We start from the raw sequence: 16,042 nt of genomic DNA, 5'->3' as shown, positions 1-16,042 counted from the left end.
CCTGGCTGTACTGTGCAGGCATATCATATCAATTGTCAATTGTGCTAGATTTGAACACTGTCTGTAGTAAAAAAAAGTGTTAAAAGTTTAGGAGCCAGGTTTCAATGTTGTGTGTTAATGAGAACTGAACTCATCCAATCTCCAGCTCAGCTCCTGGCCAATAACAGCACACAGAACTCTGTGCAGAGATGGCAATCTGTCTATTTCTTCTCCCTAAAATCAATTCTAAGTTCAGTGAGAAAAAGCAAACAGATCTGTTAGTAAAAGCAGCACTCATTACGCACATTATACTTGTTAGGCACACAGTTAATGGGGTTTTTTTATGAACTGCACAGATTATTTTTTATAATTTAATGTTATGCATATTGGATTTGATATTCATTTGCTTTTTATTAATATTTATTGGTTTCACTACTATTGTTATGGCCCACTGTTTCCAGTGAATATTTTTATTTTTTTGACATTTGTCTGGTGTGTATTGTCACTAGTATCTCACATTATTTAGCGCTGCAATTTTTGTTTTTTATGTTTTGACAATTCATCATTGTTGTTGCTGGCTGATAGACTTTTTACATTATTCTGGTAGCGCAATTATATTTTTATTTTTATTTTTTGATTCTATGCATTAACCCTTTCCATTTGGTGTTTACAAGTTAAAAACACTATTTTTTGCTATAAAATTACTTAGATTCCCCAAACATTATATATATATATATATATATATATATATATATATATTTTTTTTTTTATATATATGAATATTTTAGCAGAGAATCTAGAGAATAAAGTGGCAATGGTTACGAAACAGTAAAGTTAGCCCAATTTTTTTTGTATAATGTGAAAAATTATGTTATGCCGAGTAAATAGATACCAAACATGTCACAATTTATAATTGCACGCACTCGTAGAATGGCGACAAATTACGGTACCTAAAAATCTCCCTAGGCGACGATTTAATTTTTTTACGGTTACCAGATTAAAGTTACAGAGGAGTCTAGTGCTAGAATTATTGCTCTCGCTCTGACAATCACGGTGATACCTCACATGTGTGATTTCAACACCGTTTACATATGCAGGCGTGACTTTCATATGCGTTTTCTTTGCTGCAGGGACGGGGGCACTAAAAAAAAATTATCACTTTTATTGCTGTCACAAGGAATGTAGACCCCCAATCCCTCCTTTGCACTTCAAAGTATCCAGAGATCACCATTTTTGGCAATTCTGAATACTGTATATTTTTTTTAAAGCCAGCACCATTGGCAGCCGAGTAAACAGGAAGTGACGTTGTGGCGTCGCTTCCATGTTTACAATCAGGATACTGGAACGAAGCTGTTTACGGCTTTGTTCCAGTCTGTCACTAGCCGCCAGAAGGGCCGGATCATTGATCGGGTTTCCTGATGGGATGGGAGGCCCGATCAGAGCGGCGGGAGGCAGTGGGAGGAAGGGACGTCCTCTCCCGCTCCTCTGGGATAACGACCGAATGGCTTTTAGCTGCATCGGTTGTTATCCCTGGAAAGACAATCACCCGCTCTAAACAACAGTACTGGGATGATGCCTGCAGCCTCTGGAATTATCCCAGTATAACCTCTGAAAGCCGAGGCCACACATCTGTGTACGCTCGGTGGGAAAGGGTTAAATAAAAAGCTTTCAGTGCGCAGCAGCCCCCCTAATACTTACCTGAGCCCCATCTCTATCCAGCCATGTCCAGGAGTCCCTCGCCCGTCCGTGACTCACCCTCCTGATTGGCTGAGACACAGCAGCAGTGCCACTGGCTCCCGCTGCTTTCAATCAAAGTCAGTTAGCCAATCAGAAGAGAGGCGGGGCAGGACCGAACCACAGCTCTGTGTCTGAATGGACACATGGAGCTGCAGGTCAGCTCAGTGGAGAGGGACCCACGAAGAAGAGGATCCAGGATGCCTTGTGCAAATCCACTGCACATAGAAGGTAAGTATAACATGTTTGTTATTTTTTTTTTTAAAAGAGACATTACAATCACTTTAACCCCTTGATTGCCCCTTGATGTTAACCCCTTCCCAACCAGTGTAATTAGTACAGTGTACAGTCTTATTATTAATCACTGTATTAGTGTTGCTAGCAACATCCGTGTCAGTTAGCTTCCTTATCACCCAGTGTCAGTTAGCGCTAGATTGCCAGCCAACACTATCACATCATACTATAAGTCACTCATCAACGCCATTACGCCATTCTACCAAAGACATGTATCAGAATACATTTGGCCTAAATTTATGAAGAAGATTGATTTTATTTGATGTTTTATAACAGAAAATAGAAAATATTTTTTTCACAATTTTCTGTATTATTTTGTTTATATATTTAAAAAAACTAAAAACAAAGTGGTTATCAAATACCACCAAAATAAAGCTCTGTGTGTGTGAAAATATTATATAAATTTAATTTGGGTACAGTGTTGCTTGACCACGCAATTGTCAGTTAAAATAGCACAGTGCTGAATATCAACAAATGGTCTGGTCACAAAGGGGATAAAACCTTTCGGAGGTCAAGTGGTTAAGTGTAGTTAAGGGGCTAAAGAAATATAAAAGTAAACAAAAAGTATGCAATGTAGGGTAGTAAGAATTGACACGTCATGCTGTATAAATACAGCATTAATATATTAGGCCCTTGTATGGTATGATGCTCACATTAAACAGACAGCTACCCCTTGTTTGTACAAACTTTATATGAAGTGCACAAAAGTGACACTACGTTGCACTACGTAAACACATTTTTTGTAATTTTCTTCCCACAAATAGAACTTTCTTTTGGTGGTATTTTATCACCACTGAGGTTTTTATTTTTTGCTAAACAAACCAAAAAAATACTTTTTCCTTGTTTATTTTAACAAATTTTGTTTTCTCCTTCTGACGGGCACGGATGAGGCGGCACTGATGGGCACTGATGAGGCGGCTCGGATGGGCACTGATAATTTGGCACTGATAAGGTGGCACTGATGAAAACTGATGAGGAGGCACTGATATTTTGTTTTCTCCTTCTGATGGGGACTGATGGGGCGGCACTGATTGGCACTAATGAGGTGGCACTGATGGGCACTGATGATTTGGCACTGATAAGGTGGCACTGATCTGTAGAATTGATGGGCACTGACAGGCGGCACTGATGGGCACTGACAGGCGGCACTGATGGGCACTGGCAGGTGGAACTGATGGGCACTGACAGGTGCAACTGATGGGCACTATTAGGTGGCACTGATTGGCACTGACAGGTAGCACTGATGGACACTAATAGATGGCACTGATGGGCAGCACTGATGAGGTACTGACAGTTTTTACTGACGGGCACTGATTGGCACTGTGATAGACACTGATTGACAATGCGGTGGGCACTGATTTGCACTATTGTGAGCACTGATTGGCACTTTGATGGGCAATGACAGGCATTTTGGATGGGGCATTGACTGGTAGTTAATGGGCACTGATTGACATTGTTGGTGGCACATCTGATGGGGCCTGTGATAATCAATGTGCTGATTATTAGCACAGACCACTCTGATTGGCTCTCCCTGTCAGTGCAAACCCAGGAAAGCCACGCTGGATCATGCTGCAATCAGCTGTGATTGGTCACATCTGATCAGGTGATAAGAAGCCTCCGTCAGAGGCTCCTTACTACGATCAGAGATTCAGTATGTCAGAGTGACACAGCACTACTGATCACCATGCTGCGTGCCCCCACGGGCACGAGCCAGCATGTTATCCTGCTGGATATCATATGACGCCCAGTCAGGATAACTGAACCACTGCCTGGCCATCATTCTGCTATAGGCCGGGTGGGAAGTGGTTAATAAGTCCAAATTTATTGTACCTCCATAAAAGATAAGTATGTACAGCAGAAGTTTCAGCCATAGTGGTCTTGATCACAATCAGGAGCGCCAACGGGTGACCCCAGAAGAGGAGAATCGGGGATTCTCTGTACAAAACCATTGCACAGAGCAAGTAAGTATAACATGTTTGTTGTTAAAAAAAAATACTTTAACATACTGCAAATAATCACATAAGTGTAAGTCCAGCCTAACACCTTTTGATGTGTTGACAGGGATTGCGTTATGTATACTCATTCATTTTAAATGAGCTGTCAATGCACCTTAATGTAGAAAAAAAAATTGGTCTTGTGTTATTTTTAAAAGTACACTTCAAAGCACAGAGTATTAGTATCCATAAATTGTTGTTGATTGTAGCACAGGTGCGCTAAAGTTTTTCAGTTAAATAAGTGGAATAAAAATGCATCTCTTTTAAAACCTATGGAACTAGTTAGTCATGTCTCAGTTGCATTCTTGGCTGCTTTCACACTGCTGTTGTAAAAATGCATAATGTAGTCATGTAAATTCTATGGAACTCTTCACACCGGTCAGTTGCGTTTTTTTTTTTTAAAAGCCCTGCTTGCTGCATTTTTGGTGTGTGTTTGGCTCATGTTAGGGGCCTCCTGGTGTCCTGGATCTAAATGGTTGGGATGAGGGAAAGGGATATATGTGTCTCTGGGGCTGCTGCTAAGAGTTCTGGAGTGCCATCACACTGCAGTAATGTTTGTCGGCTTTGAATAAGTGGAGCCATGGCTGGGCACTGGTTTCAGATTTTCTAAGGGTCACTGAAATTGTTACTGGGCACACTGGCTTCAGTTCGGCATAAATCAATTTTGTCATTAATTACCTTGGTCTGTTACAGTGGTTGTAAACCCCTACAGACCACTTTGACCTACAGGTAAGTCTAGATTAAGGATTACCTGTAGGTCCAAGAAATATCACCTAAATCTACACCGTTTAGGAGATATTTGCAAAAAGACAGGCACTGCTGGCTCCTGTATCAGGTAAGTGACACATAATGGGCTACTATGCAATGCATAGTAGCCCATTATGCTTTACCTTTGCAGGGAAACAAAGAGGAAGTAAACCCATCAGGGTTTACTTCCTCTTTAAGCCAAAGTAATACTGCTCTAGGTGAGTGACCAACTCTCACATGTTGTGAACTGGAACCAAGGGTGCTGCACAGCTCATCTGTGAGATTCAGTAACATGCACAAATCTGGAATACTGTATTGCTGCACTCCTTAGTATCGTTATTGAACCATGAAAATGACATCACAGGTATGACAGGAACATTAAAAGATAAGCCTTTTGTGCTAAATTCACTGCTTACTTAACCAAAAGGCGTCCGCTCTATAGCCGAAAGATGGCTGCAGAGCGGACGCCAATTGCCGGGAGGCCGTCCCTGGAAGTCCTCCTGTTTACTTCCGCAATGCACGCTCCCGCGAGCGCGCATCGGGGAAGTTCTGTGCTGGCCGTGTGCCCCGGACACAGCCAGTCACAGATCACTGTAAACGGCCAATCACAGCAGCCGCTTACAGAGCGATCGGCGTGCCCAATGAGAGATGATCTCATATGTAAACATATGAGATCATCTGTCAGCGCCGCTCTCCCTCCTCACACAGACAGTGTGTGAGGAGGGAGAGATGAACGGCTGCAGCAGCCGTAAGTAATGTCCCCAGTATGCCATCTGTCCCCTGTGTGCCAGTGCCATCTGTCCCCAGTGTGTCATCTGTCCCCAGTGTGCCAGTGCCATCTGTTCCCAGTGTGCCATCTGTCCCCAGTGTGCCAGTGCCATCTGTCCCCAGTGTGCCACCTGCCATTGCCATCTGTCCCCAGTGTGCCAGTGCCATCTGTCCCCAGTGTGCCATCTGTCCCCAGTGTGCCAGTGCCATCTGTCCCCAGTGTGCCACCTGTCATTGCCATCTGTCCCCAGTGTGCCACTTGTCAGTGCCATCTGTCCCCACTGCCACCTGTCAGTGCCACCTGTCCCCAGCTCCATTTGCCCCAGTGCCACCTGTCAGTGCCATTTGCCCCAATGCCACCTGTCAGTGCCCAGTGTCACATATAAGTGCCATCTGTGATTAGTGCCACGTATAATGCCATATGTGATCAGTGCCACATCAGTGCCATGTGTAATCAGTGCCACGTGTCATCTGTCATCAGTGCCATATCACTGTCACATGTCATCAGTGCCACATATTAGTGCCATCTGTCATCAGTGCCATGTATCAGTGCCATCTGTCATCAGTGTCATGTGTCAGTGCAACGTATTAGTGCCATCTGTCATCAGTGCCACGTATTAGTGCCATCTGTCATCAGTGCCAGGTATTAGTGCCATCTGTCAGTGCCACGTATTAGTGCCACATATCATCAGTGCCACATATTAGTGCCATCTTTCATCAGTGCCACGTATTAGTGCCATCTGTCAGTGCCACATATTAGTGGTATCTGTCATCAGTGCCACATATTAATGTCACCTGTCATCAGTGTCATGTGTCATCAGTGCCACGTATTAGTGGTATCTGTCATCAGTGCCACGTGTCATCAGTGCCACATAAGTGCCACGTGTCATCAGTACCACGTATCAGTGCCATCTGTCATCAGTGCCACGTCAGTGTCATTGTCCTGGTGCTCCAGGGCCTTCAAAACTGTAATAGGTAATCAACAAGTTAGATGTGTAATTTATGCTCCTAGAACATGTGATGGTGCTCCCTGCATGTTGGGCCTCTCTATGTGGCCAGGCTATGGAAAAGTCCCACACATGTGGTATCATAATACTCAGGAGGAGTAGCAGAATTTATTTTGGGGCCTTATTTGTGGTATACACATGCCATGTGAGAGAAATAATCCATTACAATGACAATGTTGTGAAAAAAAAATCTTAATTTTGCAAGGAATTGTGGGAAAAAATGACAACACCAAAAACCTCACCATGCCTCTTACTAAATACTTTGGAATGTCTACTTTCAAAAAAGGGGTCATTTGGGGGGAATTTGTACTTTCCTGGCTTGTTCGGGTCACAAGAAATGAGATCGCCACCAGTACATCAGAGGTGATCAATTTTGTATGATTCACACCATAGCTTGTAGACTCTCTAACTTTCACAAAGACCAAATAATATCCACTAATTTGGGTTATTTTTTACCAAAGACATGTAGCAGTATAAATTGTGGCCAAAATTCATGAAAAACAATTAATAATTTGCAAATTTTTATCACAGAAACAAAGAAAAATGCTTTTTTTTTCAAAATTTTCAGTCTTTTTTCATTTATAGTGCAAAAAAACCCCAGAGGTGATCAAATACCACCAAAAGAAAGCTCTATTGGTGGGGAAAAAAGGACAAAAATTCATTTGGGTACAGTGTTACATGACTGAGTAATTGTCATTCAAATTGTGAGAGCACCGAAAGCTGAAAATTGGTCTGGTCACGAGGGTTGTTTAAGTGTCCAGTTGTCAAGTGGTTAAAGTAATCGCTGAATTTAGTGTAAAATGTTTCACCTTTTAATGTTCCTGTCATACCTGTGGTGTCATTTTAATGTTTTAATAAAGATACCAAGGAATGCAGCAATATTCTGCATTTGTGCATGTTACTGTACCTTGGACTGTTGGACATTTGTTTGGTGCTCTCATAGGATTGTATGTGTACATTTTGAGGAGCACAGTAGTCATGGGGTTGGAGCTTGCATGAAACAAATAATGTTAACCCAGAACACTAGCCATCAACATTAGGGGGAACCTACTTCTGAGCACTGCACTGTGCATGCTGTGCTGTACATTACATAAGCCTGACCTCTGCATCCTATACACTGTGTTGTATGTGACACAATCGTGATTGCTGCACTCTGGGAAGAGATTTACCTAAACTGGACCAGACAGAATTTGGAGCAGCTGCTCCAGTCTTAATAAATTCCCCTCAATATACATTGTTGTACATTACATACCCCTACCAAGGTGTTTACTGTCCCAACAATTGCTGGTTTTGCTGTTACTAAGAAGTGTTCAACATTTTTAATAAACTTCAGGTAGAATTAGACAAGGCATTTTGGTTTTGATCTGTGCAAAACCACCATTGCATAGAACAGGTAAGTATAACAAGTTTATTTTATTTTTTTAAATACCTTTAATAGCACTTTAATTCATATTTCATGGATATAAGGATTGTGACATATTTGTACAGTTGGCCTAGACTATATTTAACCATTACTTTTCAAGCACCCTATTAATAAGCTCAATATGGCTACTTCCACTGTTTGCTGCCACTTACATAGTGTGCATAGGGGTCCCCAAGGTACATCACAAGAATGGTAATGTCTCTGAATAGTATTTCATATGACAAAAACCAGTAACACTTTATAGCAAGGTATAAAGGATATATATATATATATATATATATATATATATATATATAGTGACTGTGTGAGCCTCTGTTACTGTGGGTTTGTCAGGAAGAGGAAACAGGGTTTGCAACTTTCCAGAGTGTAGGGCTACGAAACAATAATTCTGAGTGGAGAAAACCATATATATATATATATATATATATATATATATATATATATATATATATATATATATATATATATATATATATATATATATATATATATATATATATGTATATGTACTGTATATATTTAAATGTTCCGTTATATTCAGCCAGCAGTAATTTCCCACACTGATATGCTTATAAACTTGTGGCTGAACCACTATATAGAACACCATTTTAAAGAATTGCCCATTTTCCTACAGAGTTATTACAAAGACAATTGGATGTACTCGATTCTGAGTAAAGTATGTCCACCTATACCGCTGTTAGGTACATCAAATTAGAGCAAAGCGACCAAGTTTACAATAATAGCCCTAAACAAAAAATAAATGTGTACTATAAAATGTGTTGAAATAGAAAAAGGGCAATTTATTTCCCAATGGAAGGAAAAGACGAATATGTGAATAAAATCTCCTGTGGCTTAATTCATCTTCAACAATATGTCTTGTACTTGCGGAAAACAGCAGTTTCTAGATTTGTAATTGTGGAATATTGTATTTTATTTGTAGAATTTTTATGATATGAGTTTGTTTTCATTGCTATGTGCACACTTTGTTGTCTATTTTTCAGTATAATGTATACCCACTTCTTCACAGGAAAACCAAATAAATCTTCTAATATATTTTAAAGTACAACTCCAGGCAAACTAAAATATTTTCTCTAATATTCTGTTGTTTTCCAAGTTTTTTTGTTCAGTTTAATAGTGATGATGTTTGTGGCTTACTTTTGCTTTTATTGGATTATGCCCCCCACCTTAAACCAACCCTTCATGTCACCTTTGAAAAGTATGGCAAAGTAATTTTAGATTAATGATATCATGATCATTTTCATATACACATTTTTGATGTAAGTAGATTTCATTTTTTTCTCTCCTGTCTGGCAGGGCAGAAAACCATTTTTTTTCTCTTTTCTTCACCTTGCCCCCCCCCCCCCCCCCCCACACACACACACACTTTTCTCCTGTCTTCTCTTTCCCATCCCTCTCCTTTATATGGCGGTTATCTGGCTTCAGCCATTATCTGACATGATGAAAAACAATCCTGTGCCACCATGGCGACCGTAAATACCATCTTCTATAATGTAGGGGCCTCCCCAGGTAACAGACATCAGTTATTTCAGGAACTCAAGTGTCTTGCTTGGTATATAGCTCTTATTCAAGAGATGCATTTAACCAAAAATATCAGCACCAAACATAACTCTTCTCATTATCCTGTTTGGTATTTCAGCTTATTGTACTCCAATAAAGTTAAAGGGGTCGCTTTTGGTTTCCACAGGAATGTTTCTTTTCAGCTTTCTGATATGCTTCCTGGCCCCCACAGAAGGTTCTTATCCCCTTCCCACCGAGCTTACACAGATGTGCAGCCTCAGCTTTTGGGGGTTATACCGGGTAGATGCCCGCAGCTGCAGGCATCATCTCGGTACCGTTGTTTACAGCGGGCGATCGGCTTTCCAGGTATAACAACCGATGTGGCTAAAAGGAGCTCGGCTGTTATCCCGGAGGAGCGGAAGGGGACACCCCCCTCCCGCCGCCTCCCGCCACTCTGGTCGAGCTTCCTATCCCACCGGGAGACCAGATCGACGATCCGGCTCTTCCAGCACCTAGTGACAGACTGGAACGAAGCCGGAAATGGCTTAATTCCAGTCTCCTGATTGTAAACACGGAAGTGACGTCACAACGTCACTTCCTGTTTACTCGGCTGTCAATGGTGCCAGTTTTAAAAAAATATACAGTATTCAGAATCGCCAAAAATGGCGATCTGAATACTTTGAAGTGCAAAGGAGGGATTTGGGGGTCTTTTAGACCCCCGATCCCTCCATAAAGAGTACCTGTCACCACCTATTACTGTCACAAGAGATGTTTGCATTCCTTGTGACAGCAATAAAAGTGATCAAAAATGTTTTTTTTAAACACAATTTAATAATATAAAAATAAATAAAATAAATAAGAAAAAAACATTTTTTAAAGCGCCCTGTCCCTGCGAGCTCGCGCAGCAAAGAAAACGCATACGGAAGTCGTGCCAGCATATATAAACGGTGTTCAAATCACAAATGTGAGGTATCACCGTGATCGTTAGAGCAAGAGCAATAATTCTAGCACTAGACCTCCTCTGTAACTCTAACCTGGTAACCGTAAAAAAAAAATTAAATCGTCGCTTATGGAGATTTTCAGGTACCGTAGTTTGTCACCATTCCACGAGTGCGTGCAATTATAAAGCGGGACATGTTTGGTATCTATTTACTCAGCGTAACATCATCTTTCACATTGTACAAAAAATTACTGTTTCATTTTTTGTTAATTCATGAAAGTGTCCCTTTTCCTAAAAAGTTGCGTTTAAAACACCACTGCACAAATACCATGTGAAATAAAATATTGCAACAATTGCCATTTCATTCTCTAGATTCTCTGCTAAAAAATATATATAATGCTTGGGGGCTCTAATGCCGCGTACACATGATCAGACTATCCGGCAGACTTGGTCCGGCGGACCAGAGTCCGCCGGACAATCTGCCCCTGTATGGGCTCCGGTGGACTTTTTCTTTCCAAAAGTCTGGCGGACTTAGAAAGAAGTAGAGAAGAAGAGAAGGTGTCGGTGGTGACGACAGAAGACCGGGCCACCTCTAGTAAAAGAGCTGGAAGAAGAAAGCGGAGACCCAGCAAGAAGAACCGAAGAGGGGAACAAGACCCCTGAAGTCGGAAGAAGAGGTGGCGGTGACAGAAGACCGGGCCACCGCTAGTAAAAGAGCTGGAAGAAGAAAGTGGAGGTCCGGCAAGAAGAACCAAAGAGGGGGACAAGACCCCCGAAGTCGGAAGAAGACCCCGCATGGTGGCAGCGACAAAGAAGAAAGCCGGGCTCCTTCGCTAGTAAAAGAGCTAGCAGAAGACAGCGGAGGAGTCCGGCGAGAAGACCCCCCAACACGGAAGACCACCAGAGCTGTGCAATAAATTATTTTAAAAACATGTGTTGTGTTTTTTTCTTTACACATTTTTTTCACTAGGTGAATGAGTAGGGGTACATGGTATCCCAATACTCATTCACATAGGGTGGGGGGCCGGTATCTGGGTGCCCCCTTATTAAAGGGGGCTCCCGATTCCCATAAGCCCCCGCCCGCAAACCCCAGCAAACAATGGTCAGGGGTGTCGGGAAGAGGCCCTTGTCCTCATCAACATGGGGACAATGTGCTTTAGGGTGGGGGGGCCGCATGGCCCCCCTTGCTCAAAGCACCCCCGTGTTGAGGGCACGCAGCCTGGTAAGGCTCAGGAGGGGGGGTGCTTGCTCATCCCCACCCTCCTTCCTAACCGGCTGGGCTGCATGCTCATATAAGGGTCTTATATGGACTTTGGAGGGACCCCCGCGCTGTTTTTTCGGCGTAGGGCTTCCCCTTTAAGTCCCTACCAGGTGACGGGCCAGCGAGGTGTCAATCTTGCCGATGGAGGCGGCGACATTCACTTCCTTCACTAGTCCCGTCTACCTGGAGCCGTGTTCAAAATGAACAGTCTTTTCTCGTTCATTTCAAAAGTCCGGTCGTGTGTGGGCAGGTCCGCTCATTCGGAAAGTCCAGCCGACCTCCACTGCAAAGTCCGGCGGTTTGTCTGCCGGATAGTCCGATCATGTGTACGCGACATAAGTAATTTTCTAGCAAAAGTACGGATTTTAACTTGTAAACACCAAATGTCAGAAATAGGCTTAGTCATGAAATGGATTAAGGGTACTTTAGCCAAAATGTACTCTCCCAATCAGGACCAAATTAATTTTCTCTTTTCACTTGTCACTTGAATTGATTGGGGTCTCACCATACTAGCTGGTGGTTTAAATATAGCATTGGAACCCGGGGTTGATACATCCTAGGGTTTTTCATCCATACCCTCCAAACACCTGGTCTTTTTTGTAAGCACCTTCATAACACCCAACTAATTAAGACCTGGCAAATCTCCCATCCTAAATGGATCTCTTCTGATCAGTCAGGGTTCATATCTGGAAGCTTGCACACTCTTTCTTATAGCACATGCCTATCATAACCCCCAGTCCACCCTGCTCCTTTCTACTGATGCTAAAAAAGCGTTTGACAGAGTGGACTGGGACTATCTAATGATGGTCTTCTCCTATCACGGGCTGGGTCCCTTAATGTTACATTGGATTTCAGCATTATATCTGGCATTATATCTGGCTGCCCAAATAAGAGTCAATGGCAACTTACGTGACAGTTTCATCTTACACAGTGGCACCCGGTAAGGCTGTCCACTTTCGCAACTTCTTTTTGCCTTGTTTTTGGGACCATTCTTTTCAATCATTAAACTCAACCCTTATATTCACGGTACATACATTAGAGATTATGAACACAAATATGCCGTGAACATGAATGATATCCTTTTTTATATTCAACAACCCTCAATCTCACTATCAAGAACTGCATACTAAATATGTCTGGGACTATAACTCTTCTTTGAAGCCACTATTGAGCCATTTATGATTTCTCTCGGGCCTGTTGGATGCCAGTTTTAAATCATGGGTGGTTACACCACCTCTACTCCTACACCAAACCATGACGAACAATGTTATCTCACCGCTACATAAAATTAAACAATCGTCACCAACCACAAGGATGGATATACAGGTATGGAGACATACACAACTCTCACAGTTGTTGAAATACCTACTAAAACCTGAAAGATCTAACTCTGATTGAGCATATTCTATCTTTAGCCACTTCGCCCAAATAGAGGAACTTCTCAATTTTTTAAACCTGTTACTGGGGACTCAAAGCTGTTTCGTACCCATCATTTTTACTATCCTGGGAATCCTACTTTCAGTCAATTCTTACAGATGATCAAAAATGTAAAGTTCTTCAGCTTGCACATGTGTCCTCTAGCAATAAAATAGAATATAAAACAATAAAGCAAAAAAATAAAAATAAAAGAATAGTAAAGAATAGAATTTAATAGAATGTAATAATATAATATATGTAATAAATAATATAGAACATGACCGCCTTCCGAAATTCGAATTCTGAATAGTATAAATCTGAATTTGAGAATAGATTGGAATATAATTCAAAACAATGGAAACTAAAATAGAAAAGAATAGAAAAACAATAGAACAGAATAGAATAAAATATAATATAGATTTTCTTTTCTATTCTTTTCTATTCTATTCTAATCTTTTCTATTCAAATTTGAATTCATTCTATATGAAATTCGAATTTCTTATAGAATGAAATTGAATTTGAATAGAAAAGATTAGAATAGATTAGTTTCAAATTTAAAAAAATTTTGACCGAATTACAAAAAAGTCGTTCAAATTCAAAAAAAAATCTACCGTATTACAAAAAACGATTTTGAAAAAATTCTACCGCATTTGAAAAAATTTGACCGAACTAAAAAAAAAAAAATAATAGAAAAGAATAAACTGATTAGAATAATATATATATATATATATATATATATATATATATATATATATATATATATATATATATATATATATATATATATATATATATATATAGTCTATTTTGTTCTATTTTGTTCTATTGTTTTTCTAATCTATTATTTTCTATTATTTTCTATTCAAACCTTTTCTATTCTAATTCAAATTCATTCTATATGAAATTCAAACTTCTGAAGCCATCTTCCGAAATTTGAATTTCGCATAGAATGAATTTGAGTTGAATAGAAAAGATTACAATAGAATAGAAAATAATAGAAAAGAATAGCATAGAAAAACAATAGAACACACTAAAAAAAATTATATATAAATAATTTTATTTTTATTCTGTTCTATTGTTTCTCTATGCTATTCTTTTCTATTATTTTATATTCTAATCTTTTCTATTCAAGTTGGAATTCATTCTATACAAAACTTAAATTTGATGGCTTCTGAAATTCTAATTTCATATAGAATGAAATTGAATTAGAATAGAATATAAAATAATAGAAAAGAATAAACTAGAAAAACAATAAAACAGAATAGAATAATAGAATATAATACAATATTTAATATTATATAATATATAATATTTTTTTCCATTCTGCTTAAGGCTACTTTCTCACTGAAGCGCTGTGGGTGCTGGCGGTAAAACGGCACTATATTTAGCACTGCGATATTCAGGCGCCAGCGGGGTAGTTTTAACCCCTGTTAGAAGCCGAAAAAGGGTTAAAATTGTTTTCAATGGGAAGGGGCGCTTTAGGAGCGGTAAATACACACTCCTACAGTGCTTCAAAGTTCCGGCTTGCAGGACTTTTTTGACCATCCTGCAAGCGCACCGCTCCAGTGTGAAAGCACTCGGGGGTTTCACACTAGAGAAACAGCAGCGGCTGTTTCAGGGCACTTTGCAGGTGCTATTTTTAGCACTGCATCACCTGTAAAGTTCCCCAGTGTGAAAGGGGCCTTATTGTTTTTCTTGTCTATTCTTTTCTATTATTTTCCTTTCTTTTATAATCTTTTCTATTTAAATTCATTCTATACAAAATTCCAATTTCAGAAGATAGTTATATATATTTTAGATTCTGTTCTATTGTTTTTCTGTTATTTTCTATTCTATTCTAATCTTTTCTATTCAAATTCATTCTATATAAAATTAGAATTTTGGAAAGATGTTATATTTTTTCTATACTGTTCTATGCTGTTCTATTATTTTCTATTTTATTCTAATCTTTTCTATTCGAATGCAAATTCATTCTATACGAAATTCAAATTTCGGAAGATGACTTTCGAAATTTGAATTTCATATAGAATTAATTTGAATAGGAAATATTAGAATAGAAAATAATAGAAAAAGAATAGCATAGAAAAACAATAGAGCATACAATACAGCATAGGAAAAATATTATATATATATTATTTATATAAAACATCTTCCAAAATTCAAATTTAGTATAGAGTAAAATCAAATTTGAATAGAAAAGATTAGAACAGAATAGAAAAGAATAAAATAGAAAAACAATAGAACAGAATAGAATAAAATATAATATATATTTCATATTTTATTCTATTATGTTCTATTGTTTTTCTAGTCTATTATTTTCTATTATTTTCTAATTCATTCTATATGAAATTTGATTTTCGGAAAATAATTATATATATATTTTTTTTTCGATGTTTTGCAATATTAATATAAGTCTCCTGTGGCCAAAAAAGATCCATGTTGAACAATATGTACGTTGATAAAAAAAATGGTTCATAAAGGCAAAGGATATTCAATAAATCTCATGAAGTCATGTAGAATGTGGTCAAGGGCAGATGTTACATTTTTATCTGAAATCAAATAAATCTGCATTTATTTCAACAAAGCTGTGTAAAACATAGGAAATATGTTCCCTATAACAATGGTATACCTTGCTATCTAAATGGTATAGGCCACACAATGCTTTAAAGTATACTTAAAAGTACTGTAAACCAAACAAATAATCAGAATTCAGTTTACTGAAGATAAAAGCTAATAGTTTAGTATGGTTACTGTAGATTACTAAACTTTGCACATTGTACTTTAACTTGTATAATACCCATGATTGTCTGTACTTCATAACTGAAGGTTTAAATCTGTTCAGCTTGAAAATTGTGGCTCTGATGTGAATACTTTTAAGCTGTATTCAATGTATTTTATCAAGCCAGAGTATTAAATAATGCTCAGTAAATGTGTTCTACCTTAGCTGACTCATGCCATATT

General features: G+C 39.1%; 1 protein-coding gene across 1 annotated transcript in view; it reads right to left on the bottom strand.

Annotated features, from left to right (window-relative positions):
• Window positions 1–16,042, bottom strand: part of GRIN2D (glutamate ionotropic receptor NMDA type subunit 2D) — a 1,088,828-nt gene that overhangs the window by 173,050 nt on the left and 899,736 nt on the right. The gene's annotated exons all lie outside the window — the stretch shown is intronic.

Source organism: Lithobates pipiens, unplaced genomic scaffold, assembly GCF_037356315.1.
Source record: "Lithobates pipiens isolate NorthernLeopardFrog02 unplaced genomic scaffold, aLitPip1_a1.2 Scaffold_27, whole genome shotgun sequence".
In the NCBI taxonomy this organism is placed as follows: Eukaryota; Metazoa; Chordata; class Amphibia; order Anura; family Ranidae; genus Lithobates; species Lithobates pipiens.
Note: the sequence above shows the minus strand (reverse complement) of the source record. Positions and strands in the feature narration are given on the sequence as shown.